The 23,182-nt window shown below is 53.3% G+C and overlaps 1 protein-coding gene across 2 annotated transcripts in view; it reads right to left on the reverse strand.

Annotated features, from left to right (window-relative positions):
* Positions 1-23,182, reverse strand: part of LRRN2 (leucine rich repeat neuronal 2) — a 61,678-nt gene that overhangs the window by 31,967 nt on the left and 6,529 nt on the right. The window contains exon 1 of one of the 2 annotated variants that reach the window (XM_043569025.1): positions 21,177-21,642. The exons of the other annotated variant lie outside the window; for it this stretch is intronic. The gene's annotated coding sequence lies outside the window, so the exon portion shown is untranslated. Of the gene's footprint in view, positions 1-21,176; positions 21,643-23,182 lie in introns of those variants that run through there. 2 annotated transcript variants of the gene reach the window in all.

Here is a 23,182-nt window from a genome sequence, read left to right on the forward strand (position 1 = left end):
CGATTCTGATTTGGCGGCTGGCTGCGTACCTGCTGTCCCAGGCCAGGGTCTGCCTCCTGGGGGAAAAAACTGGCCCGAGGCTGTTCCGCACCTGCACCCATTTCAGAAGCTGCGGGCGCGGGTGGAAGGAGGTGGCTGGGAGGTGGAGACTCCCCCCCCCCCCCCCCCCCCCCCGTCTCTACCCTCACCTGGGGGCCCTCGCCTTGGGCAGCTTCTGAGCCTAAGCAAGTGAGCTGGTCCTCCGTTGCCCCGGATGTTGCAGGGTCTCAGGTCAGAGCTGGAAGGCACCTCACACCCATTTCATTTTGCGTCCTTGTTTTTCAATGGAAGAAACTTGAGGCCCAGAGCAGGGAAGAGACGTGTAGGAGGTCACACACTGGTACTCTGGGCTTCTGATTCTGACGAGGCCAGTAAAAGTACTTGGCCACAGGAAAGCTGGTCCCTCTCAACTGTGAAGTTCCATGTTGGCGGGGGGGGGGGGGGGGGGGGTGGGGGGTGGGGGGGTGGGGAGATTATTTACAGCAGGAGTTGGCTTCCCCGGCCCCAGGCGGGGGAGCCCTGAGGGACGCCCGAGGCTGGTCACCTTCCTTGTTCTCTAGCCAACCTGATTTGCCAGCCAGAAGGTCTATAAAAACTTTATGGCATCCCGACCCTGGTCCCATTCAGTTTCTGGTCTACATTTGGTGGGGGATTTCTCCTTCCTAGTTTTTCTTTTTCCCTCCTCCCTCCCTCCATACATTCAACTGAAGCATTGATTCTGTGCCTGTTCTCTGCCAGGTGTCGGGGATAAACGAGATGAACAAGTCCCCGCTCTGTCCTGGGGCTGTTCTCAGCCTAGCAGAGCAGATAGACCCTCACGGATCTGGAAATATGGAAAAACATATGGGGGAAATTTAAACAATCTCCCTTTCCACCTCCTCAGGCTAACCACTGTTATGTTGGTGCATATTCCTTCCTGCTCTTCCCTCTGGTGGTAAGTCTTCCTACCGTCGGTGTCTCTCCCTGGGTTTCGTGTCGTTTTTCTCACGTCAGTGGGGCACGTCCTTAAGGTACCGTCGAAAAAGACGTTTCTTGAAAATGTGCATGTTTGAAAATGTCTTCATTTGCTCTCCCTAATTAATTGATAGATTGACTGGAAATACAACTTTAGACTAAAAGCAACTTTCCCTTGCACGTTTGAAGGCATTTTTCCATGATCTCAACAGGGGACTGCTGGGAAGTCAGCCGCTACCCTAGAGCCGGTCTCTTTCTAGAGACTTGTAGACTCTTCCCTTTATCCCCGATGTTCTGAAATTTTGAAACGCGTCTCACGAAGACACAAAGGGTCTCTTTTCATCAATTGCGGGGCACCTCGGGGATCCTTGCAATTTGGAGAGTAATCATTTTCATTTAAGGAAGCGGAATATATAAGTTCACTTTATGAGCTCATTCTTATTCTCTGCATTTTCCTTAAAAAACAAAAATCACCCAAAATGCCCATCACGTGATAAATGAATGAAATGTGAAATATCCATACAGTGCAGTGTTTACTCAGCCCTAAAAGGGAAGGAAGCCCAGCTACCTGCCACCATATGAATGAACCTTGAAAACAGTGTGTGGAGTGGAAGAAGCCGGTCACAAAGGCCACGTCTTGTATGCTTCCACTTACGAAGTGTCTAGAATAGGGAGGCCCAGCATAGAGACAGAAGGGAGATCAGTGCTTGCCTGGGGCTGGGGAAGGAAAGAAGGAGGAAGTGACTATTGTACGGGTGTAAGGTTTCTTTTGGGGATCATGAAGATGTTCTGGAATTAGATGGTGGTGATGGGCGCACAACCTTGTAGATGAAAAACCACTACATTGTATATATTAAAAGGGTGAATTTTATGCTATGTGAATTCTATCTCAATTTTTTAAAAAGGCTGCTGTGTGTTCTGTGGGCACCCTCATCTTTGAGGATGTCAAGGGTGGTGGTGGTTTTCAAATGCTCTTTTTAAAAAAAAAATTTTTTTTAATGTTTATTTATTTCTGAGACAGAGAGAGAGCCAGAGCATGAGTGAGGGAGGGGCAGAGAGAGAGGGAGACACAGAATCAGAAGCAGGCTCCAGGCTCCGAGCTGCTAGCACAGAGCCCGACGCGGGGCTCGAACTCACAAACCATGAGATCGTGACCTGAGTCGAAGTCAGTCTCTCAACCGACTGAGCCACGCAGGCGCCCCTAAAAAAATTTATTTTTAAAAATTTTTTTCAACGTTTTTTATTTATTTTTGGGACAGAGAGAGACAGAGCATGAACGGGGGAGGGGCAGAGAGAGAGGGAGACACAGAGTCGGAAACAGGCTCCAGGCTCCGAGCCATCAGCCCAGAGCCTGACGCAGGGCTTGAACTCACAGACAGCGAGATCGTGACCTGGCTGAAGTCGGATGCCCAACCGACTGCGCCATCCAAGCGCCCCTAAAAAATTTTTTTTAATGTTTATTTTTGACAGAGAGATAGAGGCAGAGCATGAGTGGGGGAGGGGCAGAGAGAGAGGGAGACACAGAATCTGAGACAGTCTCCAGGCTCTGAGCTGTCAGCACAGATCCCAACGTGGGGCTTGAACTCATGGACCACGAGATCATGACCTGATCCGAAGTCGGACGCTCAACCAACTGAGCCACCCAGGCGTCCCAAATGGGTGGTGGTGGTTTTTATGTTTTCTTTTGTGCCTTGCATAGTACTGGCCTCTTCGGGTTGTTTTCCCTTTACTTTGGCTTGTTTCTTTTTATATTTGATGCTCTTCTCAAAAATCTAGTAATCCCTGGCTGTTGGCTCATATTTACGAGCAAGGCGTTTAAAAGCTGACTGGGAGCTCTGTGTGCATCGGCACAGTTGTTAACTGCTGGTCTCACCATGGGGAGGGGTCGGTGGAGCCCCCAGATGGGGCCATTTGCCCAGCCACCAGCATTCCTAAAGCCAACAGGAGGAAAAGGGTGGGGGGGGGGGTGTCTCCATTTGGTTTGCAAACTTCCGGGAAATCCCCACTTTTCCATATATCGCCTCACCTCCTCTGGGGGATCGCTTTCCTGTTTGTGGCCGTACTCCCTACCCTATTTTCACATGTCACCAATGTCTGAGCCTTTCTGCGGCTCTATAGCAAGAATCCGCCCATTTCTGGGGTGGCTGAGTGGCTCAGTCGACTAAGCATCTGACTTTGGCTCAGATCATGACCTCGCGGTTCAGGAGTTCGAGCCCCCTCTCGGGGCCTCTCTTGTCAGCGTGGAGCCCTTCGGATCCTCTGCCCCCCTTTCTCTCTGCCCCTCCCCTGCTCAGGGGGGGTGCACACTCTCTCTTACTCTCTCAAAAATAATGAGTAAACATTTCAAAAAAAAAAGAAAAGAATCTGCCCATTTCTCATTGGTGCCTCCGGGGTCTCTAGGTTTTTCTCTATCAACCTGAGTCAGTTAGCTTCTCAACTTCCGAAGCGGTATAGGCATTGCTGATTGCTTTCGTTCTCTCCCTTGCCCTTGGGGGCTTCTGTAACTTTCCCACTCCCTCACCCTTATTGTGGCGTGGCAGCAGGGTGGAACATGGAGATGTTGGGCCTACCATGTTTAACCGAAGTCCCTCGTGGCTGTGTGGTTCGAAAAGCAGCAGACAGTTGGCGCTGTCCGGCTTATCATAAAGTGATTTCTCCTGCAACAAGCAAACCCCGTCTGATACGGAGCGGTGCGCGGTGCTGAGCGGCATGTGCCAGAGACCCGTCCAGGGAAACGTCCCGGCAAGCGGAGCTCGATGACTCTGCCCTCGCTAGCCACGTCCCCCGTGCAGTTCTCCGTCCTCCTTGGCTGTGTTTGATGGGGAAAATTACGTGGCAGTCTCCACTCCGTGGATCCAGGAAGGGCTATGATGTCTCCCTCGGGATGTAAAGGGTCTAGTGTACCTCTGTCACTATGGAAACTAGCTCCCTGGTGGCAGTCGGGCTTAGTGACATCCACGATGGTTTGATGCATGTGGATTCTGGCTCTGGTAATGGGCAGACAGGGGGCCACGCTCCCCCTAATGACCAGCCATCATCTTCAGGGCATCTCCTGGGTCCCTTTCTACCTAGCACCTAGGTGGGGCCTGTCTTGGAGCACTTCAACTTAGAGGATGAGGACAAGGACAGGGAGAGGGTGAGCCGGTCTGGCCCACGATCTGGACTCATTCAAGCGTTCCCGGAGCTGTTTCCAAATCTAGCCCCCCCCCCCCCGCCCCCCGGACTTCTGCGTCACGTCACCCCAGCAAGGGAGATTGGGCTCAGAGCTTTTCAGTGGTCAGCTTTCACAGTGTGTGTGTTGGGCTGCGGTGGGGAGGAGACAGAGAGTCCAAAAGTCATTCTTGCTTGGCTTTGAAATGCATTAGCATTCCCCCTCCCCCCGCATATTTACTATGCAAATGAACTAATACATGGTAAGTGCTTAGAACAGCCTGGCTCATTGTAAGTGCTTTATAAGTGTTTGCCATTATTATTATTATTATTGCAAAAATTGTATTTAGCTTGGATCCATATGAAAACAAATTCGTAGTCCCTGCCTCTCTGCAACAACTTGGACTCAGAAAATGCATGAATTTCCAGGGATTGAGAACTCCTGGGTTTTTTCACTCCTCTTTACACAATAGGCACTACGCCCCCATCTGAATTTTTTACTCATTGGTTGTCTGGATGGGTGAGCTCACTCCCTGCCAGCCACACTCCTCCACACTTCACCAAGAACCGATCAGCTGTTGGTGAGGCTTTCTGGCCAGGCTTCCCTCGTGGTTGGCCTTCCCTGGTCCAGGACTTTGTACCCTTCTGCTCCAGGACATCCCTGGTCTTGAGATGGCCTTGGCTTGCCTGGGGTGGGGGTGGGGTGGGGATGCTCTCACTCCTCCTTTCCAGCTGTGTGTGCTCATCGATGTCCTGCACACCCTCCAGCTGCTCCTCCCTTGTTTCCTTCTCTTCTCGCTTTTTCTCTCCTCCTCACGTCTTTTCTCTCTCTCCTTCCCCTGGGCTGGGAGCCCCTTAAGGGCAAGCTTTGTCTGTTGTTGTAATCTGAACACTCAGCACAGGGCCTGCACATAGTAGGTGCTCAAAACGTTATTTTTTTCCCTTCTTTTTGGAATGACCGAATCCTTTTTGTACTGTCCTGTTTCCGTCTCTGCTTTGGGTCCTCGGCCTGTCCCCTCCTACCCCTCCCCTCGCCTCCCCCCTGCTAGCTTCCCCTCAAAGCTTCCTGGGCTGCTCCTCTGCCTGGCCCTGGCCAGATGCGAAGGGGTTGGGGTTCACCGGGGCTGGGAAAGCCTTTCTGACCTCAGCTGCAGGGAAAAGCCTAAAGAAGTTGCTCAGCTCAGCATGTCAGGACTGATACCTACTGATGAGAAGTAGGCTTGTTCTGTGCAATTTCCAGCTCATTTGTCTTTTCATTTGTAGCTCAAATTGGCCAATTTCATCTGGAATGTGCTTGGACTCTCTGGCAGTCCACACCCAACAGATGAGTGGTCCCGGCAGCTGATGGAGAGATCGGCAGGGGAATGGGCGGCCGGGTCCTCCGCGGCCGCAGAGTGACAGGTCCTGAGCCTCCAAGAGCACTAATGCTTGAAGGCCGGTGACCGAACGTGACTTCCACAAGGCTCGAGGAGGGGAGGATAGAGAGGAAGCTGCAACAGAGGGGTTTAAGGTCAGGACCTAGAAGACTGTGTTTCCTTTCTTTCTTTGTTCATTGGTTCCTATCTGCCTGCCTGTCTACCTACCTATCTTGGGGGAAAGGGCAAGTGCAGGGAATGGAGGAGGAGTCGTCTGGGCCTTTAAGAGTAAGGAGTATTGACGCAACATTGAAAGAAGCCAATGCTCCAATCATATGAAATTTGAAAACAGCGAGACTAGCCCATGTGGCTGGAACTCTGAATAGTGGCCACGTCTCCAGGTCACATGAGGGAGCCTTCGGGGGAGCTGGAAGGGTTCTGCATCTCCATCTGGGCTGGGGTAACCTGGGGGGCATCACGAACCCTGTGGACAAATTCACCAGGTTGCACACCTCACGATTTGTGTGTTTCACTGTAGGAGTCCCACCTCAATAAAAATGAGAGAGGAAAAAAAGACACCAACGGCTTTCACATTTTACTGTGCGTAAGAATCACACGGGGACTTATTTAAAACGCAGATTTCTGGCCGCTCTGGAATCTATTTAGTTGGTCTGGGGTGCTGTCTGGGAATGTACATTGTTAACAACATCCCTGTCCTCCCCAAGGGTGATTTTTGAGACCCGTGGTCCACAAACAAGACTACAGGGGCTTGGACATGTGCCCAGTCAAATGGCCTAAGTGCCATCCTGCTGGGAGCCATGAGGGGTGGCGGGGTGCTTAAGGACTCCCAGATGCCCTTGGCAGGGAGGGTTAGAGGTTGGCCACACTCCAGCATAGAGGAAGCAGTAGTGGGAAATGTGGGGCAGCTCTCTGGGCAAAGAAGGATCAGGACAGGGAGTGGGCCCCCTCATCAGGGAAAAAGAATTGTTCTGACAAGGAGCCCTCTCCAGCACTCCTGTCCCCTGGGCACCCTGGCAAACATCACGGAGCAGCCTGCTGCTGGCTGGGGAAGCAGAAGTGGCGCACCACGGGATGGCCCTTGGACAGAAAGAAGAAACCCAAAGACCGAAGACACGGGCTTAAAGAGGAGACCCTGGGGAAAGTGCCGACGGTGTGGCATTTCCACAGCTAAATGCCAGGACAGGCTGAACGTCTGAAAATGTATGCAAATGATGTCTTCTGAGTCGACCTTGACTTGAAGGCCTGGGAGGGATGAGATACAGGGCAGGGAGGAACATTTTGGGAGCACTTACTATACGTCTGAGCCTTTACAAACACCATGTCATCTGGACCTCACAATAATTCCCCGACCCGGCTTACTTACGTCCACCTTATTAAAGATGAAATCAAGACTAGGACACATTCGCCAACTCGTCCAAGGCCATAAACTCTCAAATAGCTGGCCTGTGAACTCTGTAGGATTCAAGCCCTTGATCTTTCCCTGTTCCCTGCCACCTCTCCCTCTCAACCTCTAACTGTGACAGCACATTTGAGAATTTGCACAATGCTTTCTCACAATTACCTTATTTTCCCAAACATCTTGGTGTTAGGGTATAAGTCTTATGGATAAAAAGTTGACCTGGAGGTAAAGAATAACTTCAAGGTCAAACAACTGGTAAGTAGCTGGGAGGAAGGCCTTAGACCCAGGTCAGGCGGCTCTAGATTAGCCACAGTCCCTTGTCTGGACCCTGAGAAACAGTCCAGCCCTGTCATAAGTCTGGGAGGAACTAGGGATGCCACTGCCTAGGGCACAGCACAGCTTGGTTTCATGATGACTGGAAACCGGTTCTACTAACCTCCCGCTCAAGGGACTGAGATGGAAAGATGACATCAGCAGGGACACGGAGGCCCCGAAAGCTTTGGTGAGCTACTCAAGATTAGACAGGACACTGAGGCCGGAGCGGGAACCAGAACCCATGTTTCCTCAAATGGATCGTTTCCAGAGCCTGGATATTCCTTCAATCTTATGTGCTTTCCCTTGCAGGCCCTTTCCGGCCTTCATTTGGACCATTCACACTAATGGATAGCAAACGTGCAAAGGAAGCATCAACCAATGTTGGGGGTGGGGGGGGGGAGGGGAGGGCAGCAGTCCCTGGGGGTCTTCATAGTTCCTCCAGCGAAGAGCATCCAGAGGCATCATCAGCCTGTGGACTTGGGGCATGTCAGCAAGGTACAGGTAGGGACAGGGAAGTCCTACTGGACCGCTGCCCTGACATTCCTCCTAAGGGATTTGCCAGCCATTCTCCCTGGTTAACATGGCCACGAAGGGGTCAACACACAAGGTGTGAGGAATACGTTGATCAGGAACCTGCCAGCATCTGGACTGCTCTGGTGCAAGTCTTAGGACGGCAGCCATCACAGACCCTCCATCCTGCTTGTGTTTGCACTTGAGGATTATTCACTTGGTGGCTTTCCAACAAACATTTTTTGCCCATCCCGGTTTCTCCTCACTGCCTACTCTACTCTGGGAAATGCAACCAGCGTTCTCCAAGCCAGACGTAATTAGACCAGCAGATCGGAGGCACTGAGGTCACCACAGCACATACCAAGCACGAGTGGAAATACCGTTCGGATTATCCTGCAAGCTCTTCCCTGTGCCTGTTTGTCTCCTCGGATTATCCATTGTTCCCCGCCTTCCATCACCTCCCTCACGGAGAGGCCCGGGCAGTCCCCCCACCAGCCGGCATTCATCTTCCCCGTCTGACCCTCTTGCAGGCTATTAAGCTGCGGCCTCAAGAGCAAGGAGGGGAGAAAAATGAGAACAGGGCAGAGAGAGCAGGGGAGGGCAAATGCGGCTCTTTTAGAACCGGGCCCACTGATAAGTCGGGCCAAGTAGAAATGGCCTCGAGCTCTGCAAAGTGCAGAGTTCCCCAGGCGACAAGGCCGGGCGAACGGACCTCCTCGCTGGGTCGTTCACAGGAAGAGGCCAGGCTGGGAGGGTCTCTCTGCAGAAGGCTGGGCAGCCTGGGAAACTGAGGCCACTGCTGCCCCTGTCTCAGTTCTCCCAGCCCCCATCTCTCTCCTCCCAAAGCATCGCAGGGAGAAGTACGGAAGCCGACAGACCAGCCCTATTATAGATTCATGATTCCGGCTTCACCCGCCCCCTCTGCTGCAATCCGTTCATTCCTCTCCTGCTGCCGCCCTGGCGCACTCTGCAGAGCCCTTGTCTACACCTGCTGCTCGCTGTGCTTCCTTCCTTCCGCACCCTGCGCTCCGCAGAGATGACCTTGCCCACCTCAGGGGCCTGTGCCTGTGGCGGGCGTGACCCCCTTTGCCCGCCCCCTCGCGGCCCACTCTCTCTCGCTGCCCTCTGACTTGGGAGAGAGGTTTCCTCCCTGTGAACACCACTCTCTTCCCTTCCCCCCTCCTCAGGAAACCTAGTCCTTCATGTATCCTCTCTCCACCTTTGAGAAGAACCATCAGAATGCCCCTTCTGTCTGTTACTCCCTCGAACCACACAGCCTCCTCCCTCTCCCGGCCATGTGCCATCATCCAGCAGCGTCTTCTCAGGGGTCGGTGGGCTCTGGGGCTCTGGGGCTCTGGCCAGAATCACCCAGCGTGGCTAAAACCCTTCCTTTGGGAGCTTTCTTCCTGGCTTCGGGGCTCCCAGCGCTCACCTTCCCTCCGGGACCAGCCTCTCCCCACTCTTCCGTGGCTGCCTCTCCTTACGGCCTCGTGCAGCATCTCCCCACTCCCCCCATCCCAGCAGCTCTACCTCTATCCCAGTCACCGTCCCAGGGGTAGCTCCTCCCCATTCAGTGCCCTAAAGCGCCGAACCTCCACCTGAGTTCCTTAGGACATGGGTCTCCGATCACACATACCCTCTCCCCAGTATCGGCCCCACTGCCTAACTTGCCCTTTCCCCCCAACAGACCGTTCTGCCTCCCCAACCACTCCCAACTATCCTCCCTTCCTCCAGCTCTTCCTCTGAAGTGCCTCTGACAACAGAGAGGGGTCATGCATTCCCAGGGGTCTGAGGATACCATCCCGAATCGCCTGCCGCAAGGTCAAAATTACCCTGAAGCCTTGTTTCATGCCCCTTGGTGAACTCCACACTAGCTCCGTATTTGCTTTCGGCCAACGCTTTCTCCTGGAGCCAGGGTCACTGGTTTAGCACCGCTGGGAAGCACGTTCCCAGGCTTATTCTTCAGCTCAGGCTTGCGGGGGGTGGGGGGGGGGGTACGCGTGTGTCTCACCTCCTCCAGGACATGTCCTCCAATTAACGCGGTCTCTCGTTTCCACCCACTACCATAAGCTTTAGGGCCCGTACAATTTAGTTCCCGCGTTTAATTATTCTTCGTTGCTTTGAGCGGAGGTCAACCCATTAGCAGTTCCTTGAGGGCAGGACCTACCCGGACCTACCCTTTTTATCTGTCCCTCTAACCCCGGGCCCTTGGTAAGGCCTTGCTTGGAATAAAACCACAGGCTCCCCTGGAGGCCCTGGGACACGTTTCCCAACACCCTCTGTGAAAGTCTCGCCCTGGAGACCCCGCTGATCTCCGATGTGTCCCTGTCGCTGGAGCCCGGGGCTGGCTCTCTGGCACCTCACCTCTCCCAACCGAGGGAGGGCAGAGGTGCTCAAGCGAGCCCATCTCCCGGGCGCTGTGCCCAAGAGCGAGACTAGTCTGACTTGTGGTTCCCTTCCAATCACTTAATCGCATTTGGCTCTCCACACCTGAGGCTGAGGACTTCCAACAGCTCCACAAATCCTCCTTAATTAAGCCTCCGGAGGCCCCTGCCGAGTGGCAATAATGCGGCTCCTCTTCTACGGGAGAAAATGGCCCGGCGGACTCTTCAGCCTCGGGTGGGTGAGTTCAAGACCCGACCCACTGTTTCTGCAGGCTGTAGTGGCACAGCCTGACCCGGGAGCAGCTAAGAGGGCAGCGGCGACAAGAAGCAGGAGTTGTAAGGGTTTCCTCGCGTTGTGCTAAAATGAGCAACCTGCAAATTAGATGCAAACTACCATGCCAATATGGCACATATTCATTTGGAACCAATGGCTTTGGGCATTTTAGGCAATTAAGTGCCGGCCCTGTGTATGACCATATTTACTGTCCCAATTTTCCTTTTCTGATATTCCAAGAGAAACTGAAAGTGCAGTTATGTAAGACATTGAGAGGGACCTGGTTCTCTCCTGTGAATGTCTAGGCACAGGGCTAGGTTAGGCGTGGCTGCACCCATGTAAATATAGACGCCGTCTCATTCCTAGCCTCACTGGCAAGCATCTCTTGAGCGCCTACCCTGTGTAAAACACCAGAGAAGAACGTGAAGTGTCCTCATTGAGCTGAGCTTGGTACAATACACATCCATTAGGTGCCTGTTCCTAAATGTATACTAAGTGCCACTTCCTAGTGGAGCAACCCCGGGCAAGTTCGTTTTCTCACGCGAATGGGGTAATGCAAACACACTGCGGTGCGTGAATGGTTAAACTATGGCACATCCCTATCACAGAATACTGCTGGGCAACGAAAAGGAACAAAGTCTTGACATAGGCAACAACCCGGATGAACCTCAAGGAAATTATACGGATGGTAAAAGAAAAAAAAAAAAAAAGCCCAAAGCAAAAGACTATAGACAGTGCGAATCCATTTAGGTAACATTTGTGAGATAATCGTAGCCATGGGGGCAGGGGGCAGATGCCAGGGGTTAGGGATGAGCGGGTGTGGTTAGAAATGTTGGCACAAGGAGCCTCGGACAGGTAAGTAATCTTGATTGTGGTGCTGGTTACACAAAGCTACACGCACACAAACGAACGCATATATGACCGGTGAAATTTGGATGAGCGCATTATATCAATGTCAGCTTCCTGGTTTTGACATTGCACGCTAGCTATGTATGCTGTTAACATGGGAAGGGCTGGATGAAGAGAACTCAGGACCTCCCTGTACATTTCTTTGCAGTCCTAGTGAATCTATACATATTTGAAAATAAAACATTTTTTATTTTTATTTTTTTGTTTTTTTGAGAGAGACAGGGCACAAGTGAGTGAGGGGCAGAGAGAGGGAGAAAGAGAGAGAGAGAGAATCCCACAAAGGGCAGAGAGAGAGAGGGAGCGGAGCTCACCCGAAGGAGGGCTCGAGCTCACCCCATGTGGGGCTCAAACTCATGAAGCATGAGATCATGACCTGAGTTGAAGCTAGATGCTTAACCGACTGAGCTACCCAGGTTCCCTAAAAGTGTGTGTGTGTGTGTGTGTGTGTGTGTGTTTAAATTGGTATAGTACCTACAGCATAAAGCTATTTTTGAGGTTCCCTGAGTTAATATAAAGCACTTAATATAGCGTCTAGCACATCGTAAGCCATTATTACATATTGTTGTTGTTACTACGATACGCCGGGCACTGGAGTCGCAACGTGGATAAGCCACAGTCTCTGTCCTTGAGGAGCTTCCTTTTCGGCAGAAGAGGAAGACACAGCAAAGAGAGATCTTTAACAGGATGTGCTGAGTGTGCCCCCACATGGGAGGAGTTCTGCGGGCTTGGGGGAAGGTTTCCTGGAGAAGATATCATTACAGCCAAGTATCGAGGCATGGCAAGAATCAGCCAGGCGAGGAGAATATGAAGGGCACCCAGGCAGAAGGAACAGTCCAAGCAAAACCTGGAGGCATGGGTGGCACGGGATGGCTGCGGAACCAGGGGCAGTTGGTTTTACCTGAGCATTTGGGAGGCGGACGGAAGCAGGAAAAGAAGCTGCAAAGGAGGCATAAGTCAAGCCAAGGAGGCCGTGTATGCCTCCAGAGCCCAGACTTTGTCCTTGGGGAGGCAGGGGTGAGGAGCCACTGTCCCCCACCAGCCTCAACCACCCTGGCTCTTTACTGTGTGGATTCCCCGGGCACTCCGGCTCCGGGGACCCCAGAGAGAGCTGGACCGCTGAGTCTATCCCAGCACTGAATGACGAACTGTAAGTATCTGAGCGAGTGAGGGGCCCAGCACGGGCACCGCAAAGCCAACCCGGACTGGCCTTAATCACACAGGAGGTCAGACTCCTGAAAACCAGACTGCGCGCCACCCTCCAGACCCGCCCTCTTCTTCCCACACCACGTGGGTTTTTGCTCTTTGTGGATTTTTCCTTGGTACCACTGCTGCGGATAAGCCAGAACCCGCAGCATCCTCTTTTCTACAAGCCTGTGTGGAGAGCATGGAAGTGAGGCCACAAGCACCGGGTTCAAGTCCACCTTCTCACTGACCAGCCCCGACTGTGGGAAAGCCGCCAAACCTTCCTGAGCTACAGGTCCCCCCACTGTGAACCAAGGGTCCGTAACACACAGGAAGCTGGAGTGTGGCTCAAAAGACATAGAAAACTCAAACACCACAACATACGTGGAAGAGCTTTTAGGCTGTAAAGAACTGTTCAGGTATGAGAGATTATGGCTATTGCTGCTGAAAACTATTGGTGAAGAGGGGCCTGTACCTCTGCTTGGAAAATTGGAGTAAATCCCCTTTGAATCCGGGCAGAGTCTTTAGGGAGGCGAGGGCAGAGAAGGGAAAGGAGGAGAGAGAGGAAGAGGGGGGCCAGGCCTGGTCAGCTGGTCTACCAATGCCTCACTCGGGGTTGCTTTTCCCTCTGGCTTTTCCCATGAGATCCATTTTGTATCTAAAGGCCTTTCACTGGGGCGCCTGGGTGGCGCAGTCGGTTGAGCGTCCGACTTCAGCCAGGTCACGATCTTGCGGTCCGGGAGTTCGAGCCCCGCATCGGGCTCTGGGCTGATGGCTCAGAGCCTGGAGCCTGTTTCCGATTCTGTGTCTCCCTCTCTCTCTGCCCCTCCCCCGTTCATGCTCTGTCTCTCTCTGTCCGAAAAGTAAATAAAAACGTTGAAAAAAAATTTTAAAGACCTTTCACTAAGGAAGTCACCCCCCAAATGTTCTCTGAACGCCTCATACGTGCCAGGAACCAGTGCTACAATGGTGGACTGAACAGATAGGGCCCTGGCTCTCATGGCGCCACAGTCTACTGGCAAAGACAGACATTTATCTAGTAAACAATTATATAATTAGATAACATGATGCATCTTATGAAGGAAGCCTACAGGACGTTATGAGAGTGTCTAACACGGGCCTGAGAAGATTCTCGAGGTACCCTGGGGAAACTTTTCTAAGGAAGGGCTATCTGGGCTGATATCTGAAAGATGGGAGGACGAATATGAGGTGGAGAGAGTGACCAAGGGCCAAAGAACAGCAGGTGTAAAGGCCAAGAGGCGAAAAAGAGGCCAGCAGTCCAAGAACTGAAAGAATCCAATGTGCGGGGTGCAGAGCAGGAGAGGGCACTGGTACCACTGAAAACACTGAAGTGTTTCGAGAGTTTGGGAGATCGTGCTCAGATCAGATCTGTATCCCTTAAAGGTCACTGTGGTCGCTATTCCGAGATGGGACTTGAAGTGTGAGGGTAGATGCAGGCATACCGGTCACAAGGTGACCCCAGTGGTGCAGGTTGGGGTGAAGTGGAAGCTGTGAAGACCCCTGTGTGGTGGGGTCTGGGTGCTACCCGGGGATCAGACAGCCACTGGTGAGGGGCTGGACACCAAGGGGTGCAGGGCGGGGGTGCGGGGAAGCTGGACGGTGACTCCCCGCGTATCCAACTGGCTGCAGGAGGTGCCATTCTCTAACACTGGAGGGGAGCCGGCAGGGGGCGGAGAAGGCAGTGAGAGATTTAGGACGAGGATCAAGACTGTCTTTCGATATGCCAAGTCTGAGGTTTCTCGGGACACCCGACTTCGTCAGCTGGACGGGTGGATGTTAAGGATACGAACGGAGATGAAAGGATGCAGGTTGGGGGCGTACTCCTGGGTGCCACCTGCACGTGGCTGTTAATAGACGCCTTTCATGAGATGGCCTAGGGACAAGTGTCTAGTCGGAAGAGAGTGCCTTGAACCAGACCAGACGGAACGCCAACGTTTAGAGATGGAGAAGGGAAGGATGAGTCAGCAAGATGACTTGGGAGTGAGCAGAAAAGCCAGGAATATGGGGCCAGAGAAGCCAAGGGAAAGGAATGTGTCAGAAGGGAGTGAAAGATGCTTCTGAGAACTAAAAACTGTTCCCTGGTAGAGTGCCCTGGAGAGCAGGATGGGGGAGGGAGCCGGGCTGGAGCGGGGCAGGGGGAGAAGTGGGAGGTGCAGACACCAGCAAGAGGAGAGGAGCGCCAGGGCGGTCAACTCTCCCGGGAGACCTGGAGACCTGGCTCGGCAGGAGAAAGGAGACAAGGTGCGAGGGAGCAGAGCTGGGCCCTGAGGAAGGCTTTTGCTTTTGTTGTTGAAGATGGGAGAAGCTTGAGCATGGTGGGAAGGATGTTCCCAAGGAGACCGGAGAACAGGATCAAGAACCCAGCTTGGGGGACGAGTGGCCTCCTCCGCTGACACAGGAGGGAAGGAGGGAAGACAGGCACCGAGGCAGGTGTGTCTGGGGGTCTGGTGTGACGGGCTGAGGGGTCCTGCCCGAGGCCTTGTGTTTCTCTGTGAAGAGGGAGGTGAGGTCCTCTGCGGAGAGTGAGGGCGAAGGTAGAGGTTTGGGGAAGAAGGTGGGACACGGGCCTTGTGGGGAGTCAGGAGAGGGACAACCAGGGGAATGTGGTGGGAACACCAGGTGCTTCTGGAGAATAAGGTGGGTTGGTGATGGTGAATTTCTGGAGGTACCGATCTGCCTTAGTTTGTGCCTTTTTCTAGAGGGTTGAGTTATCTGGATGCGGGCAGAAAGCAGCAGAGAGTAATTGATCCAGAACTGGGACTTCACCAGACTGGGGTAATAAAAAGACAGAGGGTCAAGAGAGTTTAGGATATTGGAGGGGGCGGTTCCTAAAATGATGGAAGATGGAATGTATCTGGAATCAGGGAAGGGAAGGCGGAGGAAGGCTATATCTGGAGAGAAAGGAGAGGTGCCAGTGGACCGAAAATCCCAATGGGGTTACAGAATGGTTGTGGGCGAGTCATCGGACAAGCAGGCTGGGAGGCCAGAGGTGGTGACCAGAAAGCAGGATGCTCTAATAGGTGATGGCAGCTTTGCAGGCGACTGGCTGAGGTGGGAAGGGCTGATGGGTCTGGGCGTAGTAAGAGCGGCCCCTGGAATCACTGGTCTCACCCAGGACAGCAGATGGGCTCGGAAAGGGGAGGATGTCTATGGGTGGACGCCAAAGGCTTCGCTGAAATAGGACGGTGGCTGGTGATGACGGTGGCGGGGAGGGGGGGATGTAGCCTGATTTTATGAGATCTGGGGAATCATGGTCTCAGAGAAATTCTATTCCCTTGCCATCTGAAGCATGTTCTCCAGGAAAGAAAATGGAAGGAGTCTTTAGAAGAGGTAATAGAAACAGCACAGGGTCAGAAAGTTGGGAGATTTATATGCAGTCCTGATGAGACTAACATGCTATGTGACCTCCCTGGATCTCCGATTTCTCATCAATAAAAATAGGCTGGGGGAACTGGCTTGACTAGACCTCCCCAACTTATGTTAGGGGGCCGCAGGCATGGGTTTGGGTGTGCTGAGATGTTGACCGCCCCCCTTAGCCCTCGGTCAGAGTCCCGGAGCCATCATCGCTGTGTGTGTGTGCTATAAGGTGAATGAGAAGGTGGGGGAAGCGTGGGCCAGACACCCTCCAGGGCCCCGGCCGTGTCTGACGTTCCGTTTTGCGCATCTCTGCTGCTCGGTCTCGGAGGGAGCTGCAGGGAGGCTGATAGAAGAACAGACAGACTCCCGCTGCAGGCATAAGTCCATCTGCTGGCAGAGGTGGAAGCCAAGTCCCCCGGCTCCCCCCCTGCTCCCCTCACCTCCCTCCCAGCCCAAGCTGAGGGATCCGTGATCCGCTCAGGTGCCCCGGTGAGGCCAAGACACTTGTCTCCGGTGGCTGAGTGGTCCCTGGCGGCCCCCTCAAGCCTCGGCAGGGGCTTATGAAAGTAGGGGAGCAGCCACCCACTGGCTCCTTCACCCACTTTCCAGTTCCCAAAAGAGACTCACTGTTTCTGGGGAGTCAGGCAGCAGGTCTCGCTGCACAGGACTCAGACGGAGCCTTTACAAGGCACACGTTTCCCTTGGAGCCGCCACGTCTCAGAGATCCACGGAAGGTCCACTTACGTGGCTGATCTTGGCCCGCTCTCCCTGGCCTCCCTCTCCTTCCATCTCCTGTCAGAGGCTATATGCGTAGAGAGTATACACGCAGCCTAATTCCACCCTCATCGTAAATTATCAGGGAAGACCCAGCACTTGACCCAGTACTTTGCACACAGTAGATACTCTATAAATATTTACTGAATAAATGAAGACTATTCTCAAATATTTAAAAAAGAAAACCCTACTGAGCCCACTGGAATTTTTTAAATTATTGATCACATCGCTCCTATTTATTTGGGTGGATAAAAGATCACTTTAAAAATTCTTTCGTATTTATCGGGGCTAACTGTGTGCCGAGCATTTTACAGGTATGAGTGCGTTTCCTTTTCACAACCTGCGCGATGGGTATTTTAACCCCATTTTACAGAGAAGCAAACCAAGGCTCAAAGAGAGGTTAAGAAACATGTCCAAGGTCATAGAGCTGGGAAGCAGGGGCCACAGGATCCTAACCCAGGGCCAGCCAACTTTAAAGACGGTGCTCTTTGCGGCCCACCAGGCTGCCTCTAACGGTATACAAACAGAACAGAATGGACAGGGACAGAAGGGAGGGGGGAGGCAGAGAAGTGTGCAGGAAGGTTGTTGCAGCAACGTGGTCGGAGGCTCCCTACTGCCTTCCCCTGGGGAAGTAGTTTTGAGGCTGGGTAAGTTCTGCTGAAGAAAAGTGAAGCCAGTCACCCCCTAACCCCCACCCCATCTCTCCCCCTTTGATTGTTTGGCTGATTCGCCCACTACCTATGCAAGCTGGCATTTCATCCAGCGCTGCCCAGCTTGGTCCTCTGAGCGTATGAAGGGCCGGGGAGCTGCCAGGACTCGTCCTGAGGACAGACCTTCCCTGCTTCCCTTCCCGTGAGGCAGAGAGGCTATGGGGCCTGGGGAGCGGGCAGGAGAGCGTCAGGAAACACAAGCAGTCTGACCTGCTGGGGATGAACACGGCTGTTGTCCCCCACCCCCTGCCTGCCTGCCTCTGCCTGACAGGTGAGCAGCTGTGCTCCACATCTGTCTGTCCATCTGTCTCCTTCTCAGGGGCCTGGAGAGAACGGAGGCTCCTGGGGGTTGGGGGGGAGGCCCTGGACCAGAAGCAGCTCCCTTACTCCAGATATTAGTCAGCAGGGAATAGGAAGGGTGGGGCGGGAAGGAAAGTGTGCCTCTGTCTCCATCCCAATCCCCAACCCCCCCCCCCACCGCTGCGTCCCTCTTGCTGCCCCCCACCTCCTCACCAGCCCCCCCCCCCCCCAGCTCTGCCTGCCAAGCTCTGCAAATTACCACACTTGCCAATAAGTCATTAGAAACCAGAACGGCAAATGCGGGGTTGCCATGGAGACCGATACCAGGAGCTGGCAGCCCTGGGGGCCGGCCTGTGGCTCAGGTGTGCTGTGGGGAGAGCTGGGAGGGCCTGGCAGGAAGGAGATAACGTTATGCTATCGGGGTGCTGATTCCGGGCGTTGGTCCCCTCCTCAGGGCCCAGCCCTGTGCCCCCGAAGAGCGTCAGGTCGACAGATGCTGCAGGGCTGCAGGGGGACAGGTGAGCCTGGGCCCAGGGGGCCGGGCCCCTCCCTTCACAGAGCTGCACCTCTACCTGAGGAGGTGCCTGTGATCGGGCCAGTTGGGGACCGGCCCTAGGGCCCTAAGAACCCTGTGCGGAAGGCCTGGGTTTGGAAGAAACTGAGTTCAGGGAGGAGCCGAGGGCAGGATCAGCACTCGGGCAACGCTCTCCCACCTCCCGGAGCTTGGAACTTGCTTTTGCTTCTGCCCAGTGCTTAGCACAGCACCGCGTCTTTGCAGGTGAACACACACACATACGTTTGTTGAAAATGGATGAGTGGACGAGGGAATGTGTGTAAGCGCCCGAGATTTCTGACAAGACGGGCGCAGGCCCTGGATGGCAGTTTGTGCGGTTCCGCTAACTCGGTGTGACCTCTGACAGAGGCCCTTCTCCTGGGCCTCAGTTTCATCGTCCGGAAAATAACCGGATTGCGTTTCACACACAGTGTGTTTCCCACCGAGCTGTCCAGAGCGTGTGGGTTGTGAAGCGATTCCTCTGGGGTTATGGGTCAGGAGGAGGCTGAGCCCGTGGGGCTCTGGTCCACTGGCTTTGCTCCACCTACAGCCGCCTCATATTAATTTCCTGTGGCTGCTGTAACATATTACCACAAATTTAGTGGCTTAAAACAACACATTTATTATCTTACGGTTCAGATGGTCAGAAGTTCAAATTGGGTCTCACCGGGCTAAAATCAGAGTGTCAGCTGGTCTGTGCTCCTTCTGGAGGCTCTCGAAGAATCGGCTTCCTTGCCTTTTCCAGCTTCTGGAGCTGCCTACATTCCTTGGCTCATGGCCCCTTCCATGTTCTCAGGATGAAGGTCTTGTCAAGTCTTTGCCCCATCTCATTGCTCTAACAATGACTTCTGCCTCCCTCTCCCACATTTAAAGGACGGTTGTGCTTGACTACACGGGACCTCCCTGAGTAATTCAGGATAACCTCTTTATTTGAAGGTCAGCTGATGGCAACCTTAAGACCCTGTGCCACATAACATGGCAAACTCATAGGTTCTGGGGAGTCGTAGGTGAACACCTTTGGGAGACCATTATCCTGCCAACCACACATATATCATTGACCCTTGGACAACACAGAATTCAACGCACCGACGCCCCCTCCCCCACCACGCACCGTTAAAAATCCACATATAACCTCTGACTCCCCCCAGACTCGAACACTTAACTGTTAATAGCCTCATGTTGACCTTCCAGAAGCCTTTCTGCTAACGTAAAACTGTTGATTAACACATATTTCACATGCTCTATGATTACATACTGCATTCTTACAATAAAGCTAGAGGAAAGAAAATGTTAAGAAAATCAAAAGGGGGGGCACCCAGGTGGCTCAGTAGGTTAAGCGTCTGACTTCGGCTCAGGTCATGATGTCACAGTCCGTGAGTTCGAGCCCCGCGTCGGGCTCTGTGCTGACAGCTCAGAGCCTGCAGCCTGCTTCAGATTCTGTGTCTCCCTCTCTCTCTCCCCCTCTCCCTCTCGCACTCTGTCTCTCTCTCTCTCTCAAAAATAAATGAACATCAAAAAAAATTTAAAGAAAATCAAGAGGAAGAGAGAATACACTTACAGCGTTGTGCTGTGTTTATTGACATTGCAAGTTTCTGTCATCTGTTTGTAAGATGAATCATCGGTCAGGACCTATATCAATACATAATACATGATACAAAACACTGTAGATGTGCAGATGTTATGCGTGTTACTAATGCCACATGTCAAAAATGAAAACAATGTGAAAGAGAAATTCATATTTACTTACAAAATAAAGTGTTTCCAATGCATATATTTTTTCTGATATATTTATGGGGGAAAAGAATCCGTGTACAAGTCGACCTGCGTAGTTCAAACCTGTACTGTTCAAGGGGTCAGCTGTACAATCGTTCTGAAGAAAAATGTACCAATTTCTATAAATGTGTGCAAGCCACATGGCCAGAAGACTCTCTCAGTTGCCAGCAGTTTTAAAGTGTTAGGACTTGGATGCTTTTTTCTCCCTGGGGGATCCCCGCAAGCAAGTTCAGAGGAGGTCTGTCGACTGCCCTGAGGGTGAACGTAGGCAGACTTGGGCTGTCCTGCTGGGGTGTGCAGAGACCTGGGTCTCCGTGTCCACCAGAAAAGGAGTATCCGGGAAGGAAAAAAGGAGGGACGTTTCGGGGAACCCACCTGCCTCAATTCTCTCCTCGCCATTCCATAGGCGCCCATATATTCAGACTAGTCTGCAGTCCTCTGTTCCTATTTTTATGTCCGGGTAAGGTCAGATAGACCGTGCGTGCATGCGTGTCCGCACATGCACGCAAATAGTCTCTCCCATCAGACTGAGAAGTTCCCCGAGGCCGTGACCTTGTTCTTCTTTGCTCCCCATTACCCACCTCCCTCTCTTGGCGCTACACCTGGTGCAGAAGGTATACCGGTTTAATAGTCATAAAGTTGAGATAGCATCCTTGCTTCCCACACCTTGACCTTCAATACTGTCTTCCTAGGTTTATCCAGAGAAGTCCCCAGATTTTTTATAACAAACTCTGGAAACGGTACCCGAGTTCAGAAAGCATACGTCTTACAATCTTCCTGCTAGCACCCTTCCGGGCCCAGAATGAAATACTCCAGCATTTGGAGGTGGGACAGGCTTTGACGGCCCCTGGGGGACACGGTGGCCTCTCATTCTCCTCCCTTGCAGCACGGCCTCTGTCCTTATGTCTGCAAGGCACCCTCTGCTGACCGCCTGGGACCCAGTGGGGCTAAACAACAAAAACTCTTATGAGAAAGGTGCCCTGGGTATTAATCACAGCCCTGGTGTTTTAAGATTTTATGCAAATTCCTCACCCTCTCTCAGCCTTATTTTTTCCCTTGGTACAAGCCGACAGCTCATTCTCGTTGTTCCCTCTGTCATACGTCCCAGGGGGTGCTGGAAAAGAAACGTGATGTGGTAGGGAGAGCTATTCTTTGGAGGAGTGGCGCTGGGGAAATTGAGGAGAAGAGGAACTCACATTTATCCAGCTTCTGCTTTGTGGCGGGCACTTTACATAGATTAGCTCGTTTAACACGGCGGTTGAGAACCAGGGCTCTGGAGTCAGAAAGGTTTGGGGCTGAATTCTGGCTCTGACATCTCCTGGCTGTGTTATTTTAACGTTTCCCAGCTCGGTCTCCTCAACTGCAAAATGGGGGGAAATAATATGTAACCCACGGCGCTCTGTGGATGAAATGAGCTGAAGGCAGTAGAGTTTTCGGCTCTCCCCAAGCACTCGACGAGGTTAGCTCTTGGTATTAACGATCCTATGAAGTGGGCGTTATTGACCCCGATGTATGGAGGCTCAGAGAGGTTAAGTCAAATGTCCAAGGGCCTGCGGTTCGGGAGGGACTCTAACCCAGCTCTGGCTGATCCCGGCTCCTCTGGACGGTGAGGCACGAGGAGCCTTGGGGTCAGGCCTGCATCTTCCAGGTCGTTGTGCCAGGAGCCTCTGGGGCAGCGCTGGTGGGCTCTCCCCCTTCCCCGGGCTGCCCACGGCCCAGAGGAGGGGGAGAAGGCTGCTGAGCAGACCGCTTTGCCCATGGGACCCTTGGCTCCTGCTCTTTGCCCTGCCGCCCCGGGGAATGGGGGGCGGGGGGAGTGGGGCAGAGGGTCCGCCTGCGTCTCCAGTACGCAAGGGCACTACCAACGGATCCCACTCCACTCCAGGGCAAGCTCTGCACACATCGGGAGTGAGCCCAAACTCCCGAGACCCAGGCAGCCTCTCTCCAGGGCGAGGGCAGACGCCCCTCACGGGCGAACGTTTGCTCCTTTTGGCTCAACTTGACTTCCAGTTCATCCGAACCGAAACTAACTGGAATGTTCTAGGAGTAACCCATCAAACAGGAGCCCAGGCGGTGAGAGGAAAGAAGAAAAGAAGCCAGCTGCAGGCTGGGTGAAAAAATGGGGTTCAATGGGGCAGGGGTGGAGAGATTGGGGGCGGATGGGGGTGGGGGGGGTGTTGGGAGGAGCCTGGCGGATCGTGGCAGACCAGGGGAGTGCAGATGTATGAGAACGCTGGAGGGCTGGAAACGGGACCTTCTCAAAGCAAGGGGGCTTCACGGGACCGAGATGCTGGCCCTCCGTAGGAGAGGGCAAGAGCCGTGCGGCCCGGTTTTCATTCTCCGGAGGGCTGCTCTCCTGTCCCGGGATGGTGGGGAAAGGCCTGTACCGGGGACCAAGTGCCTGTCCTGGGGGAGCTTCTATCCTGGCTGCACCCCACCCTGCTGGGCCCCCCCTTCTCCCCCTCCCCCTCTCCAGCTGTAAGTTCCCCACAGGAGGGCCCCCCCCCTCTGCAGAGCCACAGCCTACCCCCTTTTCCAGGCCCAAGTCAGCCGCACCTCCTGGAGGAAGCGTCCCCTATACCCTCCCACACACAGCTCACACTTCTGATAACATTTATAGTCGAAATCACACAGTTTAGCACTTGGTTTTAAATAACTGTCTGGTATTATTCCCTCGTTATTTCTTGTGAGTGTAAGTTTTGCCTCCCCAGCTGACTGGTAGGTTTCTTTAACAGTAAAGACTGCGTCTTTTGTTTCTTTACATTCTACACCCCCCCCCCCCCGCCGCCTCCCCGCCCCGCCCCACACCACAGCCCACACTGCTCGGGAGACAGTACCCACGAAAAAGGGACTTAGTGGGTAAGTTCTGATGGACTGCCTAGCTTGGCTTCGATGGCTGGACAACTTCCTGACTAGCCACCCAGTGAAATGCTGAAACGGATGGCTGAAACCTCAGGTTTTAAAAGACCGGGTCATGTCACCCCTGCCCTAAACCCTGCAAAGCCTCCCCATCTTGGTCTGAGGAAAGAAGAAACTGTTTGTTCCACCCCCAGGGCTCTCTGAGGTCTGGCCTCCTAATGTCGCCCAAACCCACCAGGCACGGCCCTACCTCTGAGCCCCGCACCTGCTGTTCCCTCTGCCTGGCGTGACCTTCCCATCTTGCTTCCACTTCCTCTTTGCTCACGTTCTCAGCAAGGTCACC

This window comes from Prionailurus bengalensis, chromosome E4 (genome assembly GCF_016509475.1).
Source record: "Prionailurus bengalensis isolate Pbe53 chromosome E4, Fcat_Pben_1.1_paternal_pri, whole genome shotgun sequence".
Taxonomy (NCBI): domain Eukaryota; kingdom Metazoa; phylum Chordata; class Mammalia; order Carnivora; family Felidae; genus Prionailurus; species Prionailurus bengalensis.